Consider the following 16,744-nt stretch of genomic DNA (forward strand, 5'->3'; position numbering starts at 1 on the left):
TACACAAACTATATTCATACCGATCTCCTTTTTGATTTGTTAATTAAAGCAAGTGAAGTACAAATAAGCACCGTTACACTACTATAACTTTTCAGTATTGACACACCTATTGATGTTGACAGAACCACAAACTGTAAAAATCTCTTCAACTTGTGATCTCAGCATATCGATATCGAGTATGTGTGATTCCTGATGAAGACATTGTGACAGTTACCGGTTTAAAATGGTTAAAATCTTTTGCGATTGGAATTGTGTTGAAAGCAAACATGTGATATCAGTCAAAGTTCAGAAAGCCTTACCAAGACTTAAGACTGTGATCAAGGCCTCTCATGTTCTACTCCTGCCAATTAAGAGCAGGAAGATGAAGCCACACTGGGCAAAACTGGGACAAGTGAAGTGTAGAAAAAGTTTGTCTGGTTTGCAAATCTCAAATTTTGCTGCAACATGTATATCGTAGACTTGTGCAAAAATGTAAATAAAAAGAGTTACCTTTGCACTACTCCAAATCCCTGCGTACATCTAAGTAACTGGAGGTTATTTCGCTTCACAATTTAATTTTGATTTGGTATAGTGGCAATCACCTTTTTTTTTCCATGTGTACTATATTCATCAGTGTCAGAGTTTGAGTGCAGGGCTTAATTGTGTATGTTTGTACAAAAATGTTTTAAGCCACACCTGAGCAAATTGATTAGTGTCTTCATTCATTCATACATACGGAGAGCCGGCTCAAACTGATTTTTGCACGGCTAGTAGATCATGGGTACAAATTTTAGTGTATTACCACAAGAATTTCTAGAACTATGTGTCCAAGCTAAAAGCTGGTTCTGGCATCATAACGTCATCCCTGTGAATGACATTTATATTCCATATTACAGAGCAGCATACACTGCGTGTAATACACGTCATGTAAAGTAATATTGATATTAAGTGACAATTTAAAATGACCTAATGCCCAAAGTTATACTGCACATAGTTGATGAGTTGTGGTAATGAAGACAGATTATTTTGAAGAGAGGTCATAAAGACTGTGTCGGCCGTGGTTCACGTGTTTATGGTGATATTTTTATTTTCTCTTTCTTTTTCCGTCTCCTACCCCTGCAGAATACATTAGTGGTGAGCACAGCACTGTGGTTTATTTAGGAATCCAGCACCTAAGGCAACTTTGTGTGGGTTCAGTGTTTTAATTCGGTGCATTCCTGATTTTCTGTCTGCCAACCCCAGCTGGAAAATAATAATGTTCAATGCATCACTTCAGGTATAGCTGGTGAATGACTTTAAAATAAAAATTATTTACTATGTCCTTATTGTCCCTTGATTACATATTGTTGTAGAATAACACAAAACAACTACTTTAGAGCCGCTGGACCTGTGTTTTACTTGTTTAACATGATCCTAAACCACAAGTGATTTTCCACCAGAGCATGTGATTGACAGTCTGAAAAAAGACACCCTACCCCAAGCATGTCAAACTCAAAGGCTAACACGGGCCAAATAAACAAGATTTACGTTTAGGTGGGCCGCAAAAAAATAAAAACTTAAATTTTTATAGAAATGTAGGTTTATATCGGATAGTACAGTATAAAAAAAGTTGCCTCACTGACACTGGACGTCCTCACGCTCGTAAGGCTTCAAAGTAAACAAAAGAGCTCATTTATTTTAAGGAGACGTGCACCTGCATATAACCAATGTTTCAGTCCAACTACCTCGACATATTAAGAAAGGTTTGGTAATGGGACTGAAATGGTGAATGTATGCTGTTCTACAGCTGAAAAAAAAAGACGCTATCTTGTTGATTTTGAAGTCTTATGAGTGTGTTCTTGGCTGAGATTTGATGATCTCAGCCAATCCAATGATTTCCCATAGGAAAGCATTTGGAGGCTATGGTGCATGTGTGGCAAAACGCTGCAGGCCAATCAGCATCTCCATGGGGAGCATTCAGCGCCTCCATGCAGACCCAATCTAATACACTGCCCTCTCCCCCCATTCTAATACACTGCCCACAAATCTAATTCATTGCCCCCAAATCCAATAAACTGCCCCCCTCCCTCCACTCTAATACACTGCCCCCTACCCTCTACTCTAAATGAATACACTGCCCCTTCTCCCAGCACTCTAATTTAATACACTGCCTTCCCTCCCCCAATTTTACACTGCCCCCTCCCTCCCCAAATTAATACATTGCCCTCCTCCTAATAAAGCACCCTGCCCTCCCTCCTCTAAATTCATACACTGCCCTCCCCCCAATTTAACACACTGCTCCCCCCACCACTCTAATACACTGCTCCACTCCCTCCCGCAGTTAAATTCACTGCCCCCTCCCTCCACCAAATTAATACACTGCCCCACCTCCCTCCCTTAAATGAATCCACTGCCCCCTTCCCCAATTTATTACACTGGCTCCCTCCATCCTCAAAATTAATACAGTGCTCTCTCCCTAAAATTAATACACTGCCCACTCCCTCCCCCAAATTGATACACTGCCCCTCCTCTCCAATTTAACACACTACACAGGAAGAACCCCCAAGTCCCTCTTCCCCTACCTTAAGATGAGCCGCTTGTCCCCCAGTTCCAGCCCTGCTCTGCTTTTCTCAAGCAGGCCAGACGCCTCTCTTGCACTGCGAGCAGGAGAGATGGGGGAGTGAGTGGCCTGCAGGAGCACTGGATCGGCCGTTGGAGGGAAGACAAGAATCAGACAGGAAATATCTTTCCTGTCTTGCGGCTGGTTGCAGCCACAACACAAAGTGGCCCCAGGGCAGGTGGGCCGCAAATATATCCATAGTGGGCCGCAGGTTTACATGCATGCCCTAGCCAATCAGAATCCGGCATGAGTTCACTGATTCAGATGGTTTCCTTAACAAGGACTGAAGGAGATTCCTATTCAGCTTTCCATCTACTCTAGGTGTCAATTAGGACTGATCTCAGCGCTAAAACCTACAGGTCCCATCTAGTCAACCACTTTAATCCACACAAACCTTACTTGCAGGTTGGGGAACTGAAGGGCCTGTCCTTCTGGTTAAGAACACCCTATGACATTATTTTCACTTTGGTCTCAGGGCAATGCACACAGTTTTGAAGGTTTTACTTTGTCTGATTGTCTGTGAATTCAATGCACTGGTCCTGATGTTTAGTATTTATATGATTAGATTCTGTAGAATAATTTCTTTAGCTTTTCGAATCTGGAAGTTCTGGTGATGAGCAGTGCGATATTCGAAAAATAAATGGTTTTACACATGAGTTACTGCCTTTTACAAACTAAATCTGTTAAATGTGTTTTGCAGAGGAATGTATCTTTTACCAGGAATCCCACGATCAACATATTTTTTTTTGTTATCACGTTTAATTGTTTTGGCTGAGTGGAAACTCAATGAAATGTCAAGGCTGTTAACCAAAAACATGGTGTGATAGAGTTGAAGGAGAAGGATGGATGGTTGTTTTGACTTGGGAGTGCTGGTAGATGTAATGAGGTCTGTTCTTCAGTTTAAACGTATTATCGTTGAGCTGTGGGACCTCTGGTGGACAAGCCTTGGATATGAAGTGGAAGTGTGGTGGAATCTCGGTAAAAATAAATTTAGTAGGCCGAGATTACCACGTGGCATGTGTACGTGCATATGCTGACGTATCGATCAGTTGGTTGCACGAGGCAAGATACGATCAGTAGTGTACGGAGCATGTGCAAGAATACAGGATGTAGTATTCCCCCTCCTCCATTGTGCTGGACAAGCCATGCGGTCAAGCAGGAAGTTAATTCTTATTTGTATTGATTGGTCAAGAGAATGTGCGGGTGGAGCTTAATATGGGAGGAGTTATGTGCCTATATAAGGAGCCTGCACTATTGTCCGGGACTCAGAACTTGCTGTATTTTGGTGACGCTAGTCCCTCTGAGTCCCGATCGGTGATCCAATAAAGAATCTCTTCCTTCCTGAAGAAACCTGTGTCCATCTCTCTGTGCTTCGCTTCCGTCAGTTTCTCCGGTATCATTTGGTGCATTGGCCGGGAAGCTCATCGTTCAACGGTAGCTGAGAGGCAGAGGCGTGAGACGGTCTATCTTTGCCCACGTTCTCTATGGCTGCACCCCTGAACTTCTGCGTGGACCTCCCTTCGTCTCGGCGCCACTGGTCTGTTGTCCAGGAGATCATCGGCCTCTACGTGAGAAGTGCTGGGGTGTCCCCGTCGATGAGTGTGAACTCAGGTTCAGGAACGAGGAGGTAAGACAACTGCTGTTTTAGACGGCAGAACCCACTAGGGGTATACCGATTGTGCGGTAGGCCCAAAGGGGTTTGAATCTGTGTATCTGCCCCCTCTGTCGGAGGGAAGGAGCGAAGGCGCACCGCTCGATCGAACGCTCTTTAGTCAGACCGTTTGATTTTGTTAGTCAGGCGGGGTCCTGGTGTAAATAGCCCTAGCCGGACACCGGTGTCTTGTCTAGACTAGCGTTCTAGGGTGTATATTACGTTCGCTAGGTCGGAGGGACCGGGAGACTAAGCGGCGCCTGTGTAAATTCGGTTCGCTAGCTCTCAACCTATCTGGGCTAAGTGGGAAGGCGTGTAAATTTGGAACCCACTAGACTTTTGATAGTGCGACTAAGAGGCGCCTGTGTAAATTCGGTTCTCTAGCTCGCTATATGTGGTGATTGGGCAGTGTGGCTAACCAAAACGGGTGTATATAGTTTTAGGTAGTCCATTCAAGGTACTGGCCAATAGTTTAGTTGGGAATTGTAAATGTGATAAAGATTGTTTAGTAAAGTGTATATCTTGTTAGATAGCGCGAGCTCAGCCGTCTAGCGAGAGTGTTAATAGTGTGTTGCTGTATTATAGTGCACGGTACCATAACCCTGTATATTTACTGACACTGTATATAAGTACTAATCATTGTCGTCCATTGCATGTTTAACACCATAACCACTAATAATTGTATTGTGACCTTAACTTGTGCTTTGACCTATGCTAACCGTACTGTAACCGCTATTTGTAAAAGACGGTGTTACTGGGGTGTGTTATAGACGGGTGATTCGTATATAGAGAATTATAGCGTGGGTGACTGTATAGTTACGCCAAAGGGCATAATATTGATTATCTAGTGACTGGTGTAACAGCTGTGTGTGTACGGGAATTCCCTGAGTGTTTATTGTGTTATTGTGTACCTACCACGTGGTGCTGTTGCCAGAGGAAACGGGTGTGACTGTTGAATAGTACGCGTGTATAGTATTCGTTGTCGACGACGTTCCATTGTTAAGTATGGGTGCGTCGCAGTCAACGATTCCGGATCCCTTAGGTTGTATGGTGAAGAATTTTAAAAAGGGATTCAAAACTTGTGATTTTGGGGTTAAAATGTCTCCTGTACGTTTGGTCACTTTGTGTACTAGGGAGTGGCCTACTTTGGTTGCGGCATGGCCGCCACGTGGCAGTTTGGATCCAACTCTGGTACAGCGCTTACACGTGGCTGTATCGGGTAGGCCTGAACTTTACGGCCAGTTTCCTTATATCGACTGTTGGAGACAGGCCGTAAATGACTCGCCAAAATGGCTCCAGACATGCCACGAGGAGCAATGTCGCCTCATGGTAGCTAGGACTTGTTTGTCCACTAGGACTGGTGTTAGGCCCATTTTGGACACGCCCCCTGAGTCCGAGATCCCTTTGCCGCCCCCTTACTTTCCGTTAAGAGGAAGTGACGCAAATGCAGGAAGTCCTGCAACCCTCCCCTCATTACCCTCATCCACTTCCGCTTCCTCCTCCAGTACAGGATCCACCCCCCCTCGTACTAAATCTCCCCTTCCGGAATCAGAACCAACCCCCATTAAAAACGAATATCCTGATTTGGCGCCACTTCAGACTTCCGGTCAAGCTTCATCTAGCTCGGCTCGAAGTGTTTTATTTACAACCTTTTCCCAAAACCAAGCTCCCATATCCCCATACCCTATTTCTCCCCGACTGGAACCTATGACTGACGCCCCTCCACGTAGCCCCATACAGACCCGACAGTTGACCGGTGCCCAACAATTAAAACACTATCAGATGCCTCTTCGTCTGAATCCTGGGTCAGCCTATATCGATGCCGCAGGCCAAATGGCACATGCTGACCCAGTCTTTGTATATGTCCCATTCACGACAACCGATCTCTTAAATTGGAAGACCCACAATTCCTCGTATACTGAGAAACCACAAGCTATGACTGATCTGTTCACCTCAATAGTACAGACACATAACCCGACATGGGCTGATTGCCAGCAGTTATTAATGACTTTATTCAACAATGAGGAAAGGACAAGAATTAATCAAGCGGCTATTAAAGCGCTAGAGGATAAAGCCCGTACTTTGAACCAAGCTAATCCAGCAGCATGGGCCGCAACACATTATCCCAATACCGATCCCGACTGGAATGTAAACGGTGCTGATATGGTTCAACTCAGAGCCTATAGAGACGCTATAATTGCTGGCATGAAAGCCGGAGGAAAGAAAGCTATTAATATGTCGAAGACAGTTGAGGTGATTCAGAAAAGCGATGAAGCGCCCAGTGTCTTTTATGACCGATTATTGGAGGCATACCGCTTGTATACCCCCTTTAATCCGGAAGACGCAGACAATTCCCGAATGGTGAACTCCGCCTTTGTCAGCCAAGCTTACGGAGATATTAAGCGCAAGCTACAAAAGTTAGAAGGGTTTGCAGGTATGTCAATCACCCAACTAATGGAGGTAGCGAATAAGGTTTATATGAATAGGGAAACAGAAAGTAAGAAAGAGGAAGAGCGCAAGATGCGTAAAAAGGCTGATATGCTAGCGGTAGCGATCGCAGGCGTAGATAGACGGGGCCCAGATAGAGGCGATAGTAGATGGAATAGGGAGCCTTTGAGTAGGAATCAATGCGCGTATTGCAAGGAAGAAGGGCATTGGAGGAACGAATGTCCACAAAGAGAGCAGTACGAGAGAGACCAACCCAGGGCAGGTTACGGAAACTTTAGAGGCAGAGCGAGAGGTAGAGGAGGCCCCGGAGGGAGTAATGGTAATAGAGGGAGTAATGGGAACAGAGGAAGTGTTAGGGAAGATAGATATATTCCAGCAGCGCAAAGGTCCCGCGATAGAGAAGGTAGGGACTTTGTAGGATTGGCTGACACGGTCATGGAGGACTATTGATACCGACCGGGCTCCATCCCCCTTGGTCGAGCGGAGCCTATGGTCGATGTATCAATAGGGGGAAAAAGGAGTGCGTTCATGATCGACACTGGTGCTGAACATTCAGTGGTGACTAATCTAGTTGCTCCTCCATCTGGAAGGACTATTACTGTGATAGGAGCAACTGGAAGAAGTGCTGAAAAACCGGTTCTTAAAAGTCGACTCTGTACATTGGGAGGCCACGTAGTAAAACATCAATTCCTTTATATGCCTGAATGTCCAGTCCAATTGCTGGGACGTGATATGCTATCTAAGTTACAAGCGCAGATTACGTTCCTACCAAATGGAACAACATCTTTAAAGTTTAATGGACCTTCAGGTATCATGACATTATCCGTACCAAAGGAAGAAGAGTGGCGACTTTATACAGCGTTGACTAGCCAAAACCCTAGGAGTGATGAGACATTATTTAACATACCAGGAGTTTGGGCAGAGAACAACCCACCAGGACTGGCCCGCAATATTCCACCTATAAAAATTGAACTAAAACTTGGGGTTTATCCAGTGAGCCTAAGACAATACCACATCCCGCAGAAGGCTAAGAAGAACATCCAATCCTATCTGGATAAGTTCATACGCGATAAAAGTAGCCGAAGTGACTCCGTGGATACATCACTCCAGGGTTAAACCAGCAGCAGTCGATTCTTGGCAAGTTACAGCAGATCCAGAGAATCCCTGCAAGATCCGGTTAAAACGCACTACTCAGTCGGAGTAACGAGGAACTATTGTGGATTACAAATGTTATTGTTACAGGGATTTGGTGAAGTGAGTGTTTTTAGACGGCCATAATAAAGCCTGTCCGCTCACCAGCACATAGTATATAAGCCAGGGAAAGTCTCGAAGGGACTCCTGTGAAGACGAGCAGAACTCCATTCCCTGCAGCCCTTACACCTGGAAGCTGAGGTGCCTTCGCACGGACGAAGACTGAGGATGACGGCGAAAGATGTGTTTTTGATAGTGTTTATTTATGTGTGTTTTTATATTCAGGAAGGTAGAGGTACCGACACTCCTAGCTGTGAGGTATGCATTAAGACTACGAGAACAGGTAACCATATTTCCCAAACCCTAATTTGGCATTCACAATACGAGTGTAAAGGAGATGTATCGAGATGTAGATACCTAAATATAGACTATAGTGTGTGCCATTTAGGAGTAGGAGAACCTAAGTGCTTCAGTCCGGAGTATCAACCTCGTACAATTTGGTTGACGCTCAGGAATGGAGATCCTCAGGGGACCCTAATTAATAAGACGGTGTTAGAATCCGTACATTCTTCGGGTGTTCTGCTATTTGATGCGTGTAAGGCGATATCAAGTGGTAGAAAGCCGTGGAATGTATGTGGGGATCTTAGATGGGAGAGGACGTATGGGTCTAATGATAAATATATTTGTCCCAGTAGTAAAAATAAATATGTGAGTCCTAGATGCCCAAATAAAGACTATAACTTTTGCCCATATTGGTCTTGTGTGGGGTGGGCGACTTGGGGACAGACAGTAGACAAAGACATGATAGTGACTAAGTTGCCTACCAGCCCATATTGTAAGTCTATGGAATGTAATCCCATCCATATACTTATAAATAACCCCGATAAGTTCTTAGACAAATATGGCAATTTATTTGGGTTTCAAATATACGGGACGGGTTTAGATCCTGGGACAGTATTGTTTATAGGGATAGAGACTGATACGGTATCCTCCCAAACTCATCAAGTATACCATTCCTTTTATGAAGAGATGAGTATAGATCCCCCATAATGCTAAAAACCTGTTTATTGATTTAGCCGAAAGTATTGCCAGTAGTCTTAATGTTACCAACTGCTATGTGTGTGGAGGTACTAACATGGGAGACCAATGGCCTTGGGAAGCAAAGGAGGTAATGTCCGGTTCTGAGGCAGTTGACCAACTAATATCTACACAAGCCGATTATCATATGAGTGTTAGAGGTAAATCTGAGTGGAGATTAAAGACCTCCATCATAGGTTATGTTTGCATAGCAAGGAAAGGAATAATGTATAATACTTCTGTAGGAGAATTAACTTGTCTAGGGCAAAAAGCTTATGATGATGATACAAAGAATACAACTTGGTGGTCGGCTTCAAATGTCTCAGAACCATCTAACCCGTTTGCTAGATACGCCAATTTAAAGGATGTGTGGTTTGACCTATCCATCACATCTACCTGGAGAGCCCCAGCAAATTTGTACTGGATCTGTGGTAAGAAAGCCTATTCGGAGTTGCCACAGGACTGGGAAGGGGCATGTGTGTTGGGTATGCTCAAACCATCCTTCTTCTTGTTACCGATTGAAATAGGTGAGACTTTAGGTGTTAAAGTGTATGATGTGAATCATAGGAAGAAAAGGGGGCCCATAGAGATAGGCGCCTGGGAAGATGATGAATGGCCTCCCCAGCGTATTATAGATTATTATGGGCCAGCCACGTGGGCAGAAGATGGTACCTTTGGTTATAGAACCCCTATTTATATGCTCAACCGAATTATAAGATTACAGGCGGTGGTTGAGATTATCACCAACGAGACATCACAAGCGCTCAATCTTCTAGCGAAGCATAACACCAGGATGAGGACAGCAGTCTATCAAAATAGATTAGCCTTGGATTACCTTTTGGCAGTAGAGGGAGGTGTATGTGGGAAGTTTAACCTGAGCAATTGCTGTCTTCAAATAGATGACGAAGGGCAAGCAATAGCTGAGCTTACTAGCCATATGGTTAAACTAGCGCATGTGCCTACTCAGGTATTGAAAGGGTATAATCCAAGTAGTTGGTTTGGTAGCTGGTATGAGTGGTTTGGAGGGCTTAAGGCAGTGGTAGGTGGAGTCCTACTGATTTTAATGTTGTGTCTACTCCTGCCGTGTCTTATACCCTTAGTAGTTAGGTCTGTGCAAAGCCTGATAGAAAATATAGCAGAGAGGAAGGCTGCTGCACAGATAATGGCGATTTATAAGTATAAGGCTCTAGATCAGGGAGAACCAATGCAGGAAGATGAGTGTTAAAAGATTCACATCATAAGATAAGTCTGGTCTGGTTCAAGGTAACTTGCGGTGTATGCAAACCAAGGTTAAGTGATGCCTCAAGTAATTGTGAAATATCAAGAGGCATCAAAGGGGGGAATGTGGTGGAATCTCGGTAAAAATAAATTTAGTAGGCCGAGATTACCACGTGGCATGTGTACGTGCATATGCTGACGTATCGATCAGTTGGTTGCACGAGGCAAGATACGATCAGTAGTGTACGGAGCATGTGCAAGAATACAGGATGTGGTATTCCCCCTCCTCCATTGTGCTGGACAAGCCATGCGGTCAAGCAGGAAGTTAATTCTTATTTGTATTGATTGGTCAAGAGAATGTGCGGGTGGAGCTTAATATGGGAGGAGTTATGTGCCTATATAAGGAGCCTGCACTATTGTCCGGGACTCAGAACTTGCTGTATTTTGGTGACGCTAGTCCCTCTGAGTCCCGATCGGTGATCCAATAAAGAATCTCTTCCTTCCTGAAGAAACCTGTGTCCATCTCTCTGTGCTTCGCTTCCGTCAGTTTCTCCGGTATCAGAAGCACTCTGTATCCCAGGATATCAGGACTTCCATGTGTCCTTCGGACCATCACACCATGCGATGTCCCACTCATTCATCGGGTTAGAGAAAGGGGACACAAACTGAGCCTGTTTTAAATTGACTCCCTATTCTGTCCACACCTTCTGTCTGATTCACTAATAATGTCAATCATTTGAAAGCTCTTGGATTGGGCCTCCATTCCTTATCTGTTGCTAGAAACTGCACACAGCGTGTTATCATATCATATTTAGATTGTAACAGAGAATTTGTGTTTCTATCTGCTGTAATTGTGTATATTGCACCTGACTTGACATATCAATTCATTAGTTTATTGCTGCAGAATATGGAAGTTTAATAAATACAGTAAATGTAATTTAGTTCCTTTTAGCTACATCTATGGTCACATTCCTTCACATCTCACCATGAATCCCAAACCCGCTGCATTGTGCGATCACCTACAATATATTAATGTGACTGAGACACAAACTGACAAAAGACAAAACGTGAGGGAAATATATATATGTTTTAATTTTTCTTTATTAGTAAGACAGTATATTCTAATATAAAAGGTGCGCATAAAAAGAACACTACAAATTTAATTTAATTATTTATATTTTTAAACTGACCAACATATGAGGACATACCAAAGTATTGTGCCAGTTAGCGATTCCATACATGTTTTAGAGAGAGATTTGGCGTGAATATGGCATCTACCGGCTTGGGTACGGTGTGGGTTCTTCACACAGCATTATAGCCAATTAAACCCTGACAATGTTTTTACATTTACTTGGTTTCCTATATCACGAGCCTTCCATTATAAAAATAACCATCTGAAATATAAAATATGCTCTCTTTTCCCTATCTAATAATACTTTCTTGTAAAACAATGATGCCTGTAAGTTGAAAATGAGTGTCAACATCCAATTCTGTAATCACACAATCTGATGTGTAGCATTTATTATAGCTTCTTTTTAAAGGGGATTCAATGTGAAAAAGCAACCCAGGACAGAGTTCTAAAATAATATGTAATATCAGCAGATACATGTTATTTGTTTCCATGGCAACTGCTCGACTTTCAGATCCTTGGCCTAGAATTGCTCTTTGTCTGTAAGCCCCAATGGATGGAATAGCGGCAGTATCTCAGTTATTTCAGTCTGTTATTAAACCCTGGACTGGGGACAGAGCATTGACCTTTAATTCCCAGACTAACTTGATCAATGCTCCATCAGATATCAAACTCCAATCTATAATGATCATACCATACACAGCACTTTACACATTTATAAACAATATCTCGGGGACAAGGCAGTCAGCGCTAGACATCCTATAATACAAGAGACGTGAGTAGTGACCTTTGATCTAAATAATGGTATGATTTACCTGAATAATGAGCGGTTAAACAATGGGTATTGATCATGGTTTGCTTCGCAGAACATTGGATTTTGCAATACGAACTTTCGGAGAAGCCCTATTACCATAATGTGATAATATTAAAACAATAATACCTATCTTGCCGATTTATAGCTCTCTCAATTCTTAATTGTCAAAGGTGAGTTTATCTATTAATCCCTGTCACTGAGCCCCATTCTTCAGACCTGAATAGTCGGCCCCTGGATTTTCTATAGAATAGAACGAACACAGTGATGGGTTTTAATAAACATGTACCAAAACAATTTAAATTGGATTTCCATATATTGTGAGTTTTATACAACTCATTTTTTAACTGAATAATTCTTCACGTTTATTCAACTTCAAGTCATCGCATTCTACCGACGTTCCAATATACCTTTCGTAACATTTAATAATCTTCACTACATCCCTTCACAGACACGTCTATTATCCCAGCCAGGATTGGTTGGCATTGTGCACTAATACATACTCTCCTCCACATTGGTTATTAAAAAAATAACATTTAAAAACACCCAACAATATTCTAGTTCCCTCTGTCTGTTTTCATGTGACAGTTTAGCTTTAATAATATAAACGTTGAATGTGCCAAATAATCACTTGTTTAACTTTAATTGTAGGGAAAGCATTTCATGTTCGAGGTTATCTCTAATTTATTTATTTTCTGTTAATGTCCCTTTAATGATTTCAGAGGGCAGGTAGGTCTATATTATTTTGTATATTGTATAAATGAGCAGTTTAGGATATTTCAGTTTTGCTTTGTAGTGTCTGGGAGGTGAGCACTTATTATATTGATTTTCAATATCTAATATAAATCTGTGAAAGTGTGCATACTGTATTCACTAAGTAAACTGTTTGCACATTAAGTTAGATTTCAGTTTTTGTTAAGGGTTTCAGCTGGCTGACATTACTATTGTTCATGTGCTGTAGTTTATTTAGGGTACTTTATATCACCATTGTAATTATTAGAAAATGACAGGCTTGGATATGCTCTCAAAGGGTTAGAAATAAAACAGCTGAACATTATGGTCATTTAACGTATTTCTCTTGTTCGAGGAAACATGGCGTGTTGTTTAGGTCTCAGATAAAATGCACGCTTTTTGTTATATGTTCAGCTGTATATATTGTATTAATATATCTTTCTCCCAACCTCTGCCTTTCTTAGTTCAATTACGAAAAGTGATCAACTGTAGCGGTTTGAAAATATCTATGTACTTCAGCTCTTATAAAGCTAGTCCTACATCCTGAAAAGGCTTAATATTAATTAACGGAATGATCATCTTTAATAATGGCTGATTGGAACCCAAATCTTTTAATATATGTGATTAACCCTTTAATGGCGGTGAGGTACCCAACGCTTTGCCATGCAATCTGTTGGCCACACCTCTAGCACTCTACGGGTTAAATCCCCCTTTGCTTTTAATAGTTAAGTGGGTGACATCATGTAAAGAGTTAACGTGATGCTCAGTATTCACCAGATGAATTTCTCTCCGCTGATCTGAATCACGTTCTAAGCAAGTTACTGACTTAAAGCTCTGGCATTATCTCAACAGTCATTGAATTAAAAGTGAAATATATACACTATGAACAGCAGAATAAAAACACATTACAATAAATAGTAGGTAATTTTACAGATTATTTGGACATAACTGTTGTATTAAAAAAAAGACTGGAATAAATCTTGTATACAACATATATACACATGTAAACCGCCATGAACGCTTTGTTTGGAGAACACTTTGTACACTGTAACTACGCAGGGAAAGCGGGAAACGCATGATCTGAAATAATAAGATGGATCTCCCAATTATTGGCAGTCTCACAGCTACTGGTTGGGGCAATCTGGGCCGGCATCGCCACAACACTCATTCAGAGACACATGGAACATTCCGTACTATGGCTTTTCCAATAATCGCAGTCTGTTAGGGAAACTTCTCAATTATACTAAAGACACAGCAAGGAAAGGCTAGCAGAATACAGGGTTGGCTTTTAGCTTTTTCATGCCTATAGCTAATTTTCTCCAGTGATACAGACTGATGGGCCACTCACCCAACAGTAAATGAGTGATCTTGAATGGTAATACACTGGAAGATGCATTTATATGATACAGTTAAGAGGCGTATATAGTTAAGTATTTACTTTTATTTCCCTTGCGTTAGCGGAGGGCTGGGGGTCGAAGAACCATGAGCGGACTGTCATGCTCGTGCGATATTGACCGACGGAGGCTGCCTGAGTTGTTCAGAATGACAGGTCTGTGCCTGTCTACGTCATTTTCCTTTTAGGGGCACTTTCATTTTAGGGGTGAGGGTGTGAGTGTGCAGGGGCAGCGCTGTTAAATTATTTCTACAATAAAAATGTAATTTATAACAAGAACCATATCTTATTTCCACAGACTGATTTCAAAACACATTTATTGTAGTTTAAATATACTACTTTTTTAATTTTATTGCTGTGGAGTTCTGTTATACACTCAGACACACCAACAATATGGAGCTCCTAAAAGAAAGGGAAAAGAGGGACAAAGGGATTTGGGCTAAAATAGGGACTGTCCATGCTACATAGGGACACTTGGTAGGTATGCATACTCATCATAGTCTGGCAACCTTGCCAGCCCCAAACAGAGCAGTCCACACGTAAATATCCCAATCGGCCATTCCAGGCCTGGTGAACCAACCCCTACACAAACTAACACAGAGCTGGGCTAGTAAACCCGGTCCAATTCATCCCGGCTACCTTACTGCAGCTTTGCTGTGCAAACAGACTTCCCAACGCACCTCCACTATGTAACCCACAGAAGAATGGTGTGAGGCTGCAACACACAGGCCATGTATTCCTATGGGCCAAGGGCCTGGCTTGACAGCCCTCTCACAATTGTTATTATCCAAGTGTTTTAGTGATACACTGGTTGTCCAGAATCTGTGACTTCCAGTAATGATCACGTGCAGTTACTAGGCAACAAGCAAGTTCACATGAAACAAATTGCGGCGATGCAGGGACGACACAGGAAACAAAACATGACATGTCAAGCCCCCTCTTATTCTCACTAAGGATCAATATTTGCACAGAGAGTTGCAGAAGATGTCACGGGTGATACAGGATTGCAGATCCTAGCCGTTAAGAACCAAGGAGCCATGTGCAATGTAATTCAAAGTATCAGCTCACAACACGTAAACCCAACAGTTACGGGATCACCTTCCTAACATGAGGCTGATATAAAGTGACTCAGAGAATAATACTGAATTCAACAAATATTAAAGTAACCGGCTGTTATAATCCATATATTAAAGGAAACATATTCGTAAAATAAACAAAATGAATAAGCATCATCCTTTCAATGCTGAAATAATTCAATTAAAAAAATAAACCTATTTAAGTGCTTGCATTTTCTTTTAATTCCATTAACCTGGGACACCTGTGTCTAAAAGCTTTTTTATGTCTATGGGATCATGAGCCATCCATACGTTATCCTATAGAGATCTGGCCTTTTGAGTCATTTGGGGTGGTTTTGAAACATTGAGCAACAAACTAGGCAGAAAAAGGAACACAATGGATCACATACATTTACTGAGGATGTTTGATGTTCCCCTTTTGTATTGTTTATCTAGGGACACCAAACGCCAGCGCATTTCGCGGATATTTGCTGGCGCCATGCACCAAGTGGTTTAAAGTGGCTTACCCCGTATTTCATGTTGAGAGTTCTGATAACATGGACAATGGAGATGCCGAGGGCTGTTACTCCCATCCAAGAATCACATTTTAGCTTTCGAATGATAAGCATAGATTAAACATCATATCAAAAAAGAACAAACTAAAAATATCAATGAAGCCCTAAGGAGACATTCAGCTGATAATCTTGTTGCTCTTTTACAGCAAAGCTAAATCTGTCGATGGATAGTATGAGTTGTACGGGAAGTCTATCTGTATCCAGACTGAGCTGGTATCGATCCAAAATGCATTATTATTATTATTATTATTATTTTATTTATATAGCGCCACCAAATTCCATAGCACTGTACAATGGGATCAAACGTTTCCTGGTCTGTTAACTCTTTGAGACTCTGGCATATTTTCTATATTTACTGCAGACTTTAGAATTTTTCCCCTAATTAGCAGGAACTATAAATAAGCTTCCAGCCCTTGTTTTGGCGTTTATTCCAGTTACTCAGAAAACATGACACATCGCCCATAGTTAATGTCAGTGTCACCCCACAGCCCAAGGACACAATTCTCCTTCTCTGATAAAACAAGGGGATTGATTTCTGATAAAAAGTGAGTGCATCTGAATGGTAAAGGGACAGTCCAAGCACGATGACCAGCAGAGCGTATTGTGCAGCCTGTTGCAGAGGTTATAGAAGCTGTCCAGCAATTATAATTTTTTTTTTTATTTGAAAGCTACCTGCGGAGTTAGAGAAGACAACTCAATCACAAATTACCTGATCATGGGCCCTATTTGCTATCTTTTTCCTCTTTTTTTTTCTTGCACATACACAGCTATTTACACACGTGGGCATAATATAGAAAAATATATTTTTTTTCTCCAAAACTTTCCCAAACCACCAGTTCTTGTCCCAGCTGTAGTTTCCATTCCACACACCACACAAAACAATCTG

The 16,744-nt window shown here is 42.0% G+C and overlaps 1 long non-coding RNA gene across 1 annotated transcript; it reads right to left on the reverse strand.

Moving 5' to 3' along the window:
• Positions 1 to 11,231: 11,231 nt before the first annotated feature.
• On the reverse strand, positions 11,232 to 16,103 carry LOC134587610 (uncharacterized). Its single transcript, XR_010086637.1, has 2 exons — positions 13,528 to 16,103; positions 11,232 to 13,465 (listed from the first exon to the last, which is right to left on the reverse strand). It is a non-coding gene; the product is annotated as an uncharacterized LOC134587610 (long non-coding RNA).
• Between the last annotated feature and the right edge of the window lie 641 nt (positions 16,104 to 16,744).

This window comes from Pelobates fuscus, chromosome 2, assembly GCF_036172605.1.
Source record: "Pelobates fuscus isolate aPelFus1 chromosome 2, aPelFus1.pri, whole genome shotgun sequence".
NCBI lineage: Eukaryota > Metazoa > Chordata > Amphibia > Anura > Pelobatidae > Pelobates > Pelobates fuscus.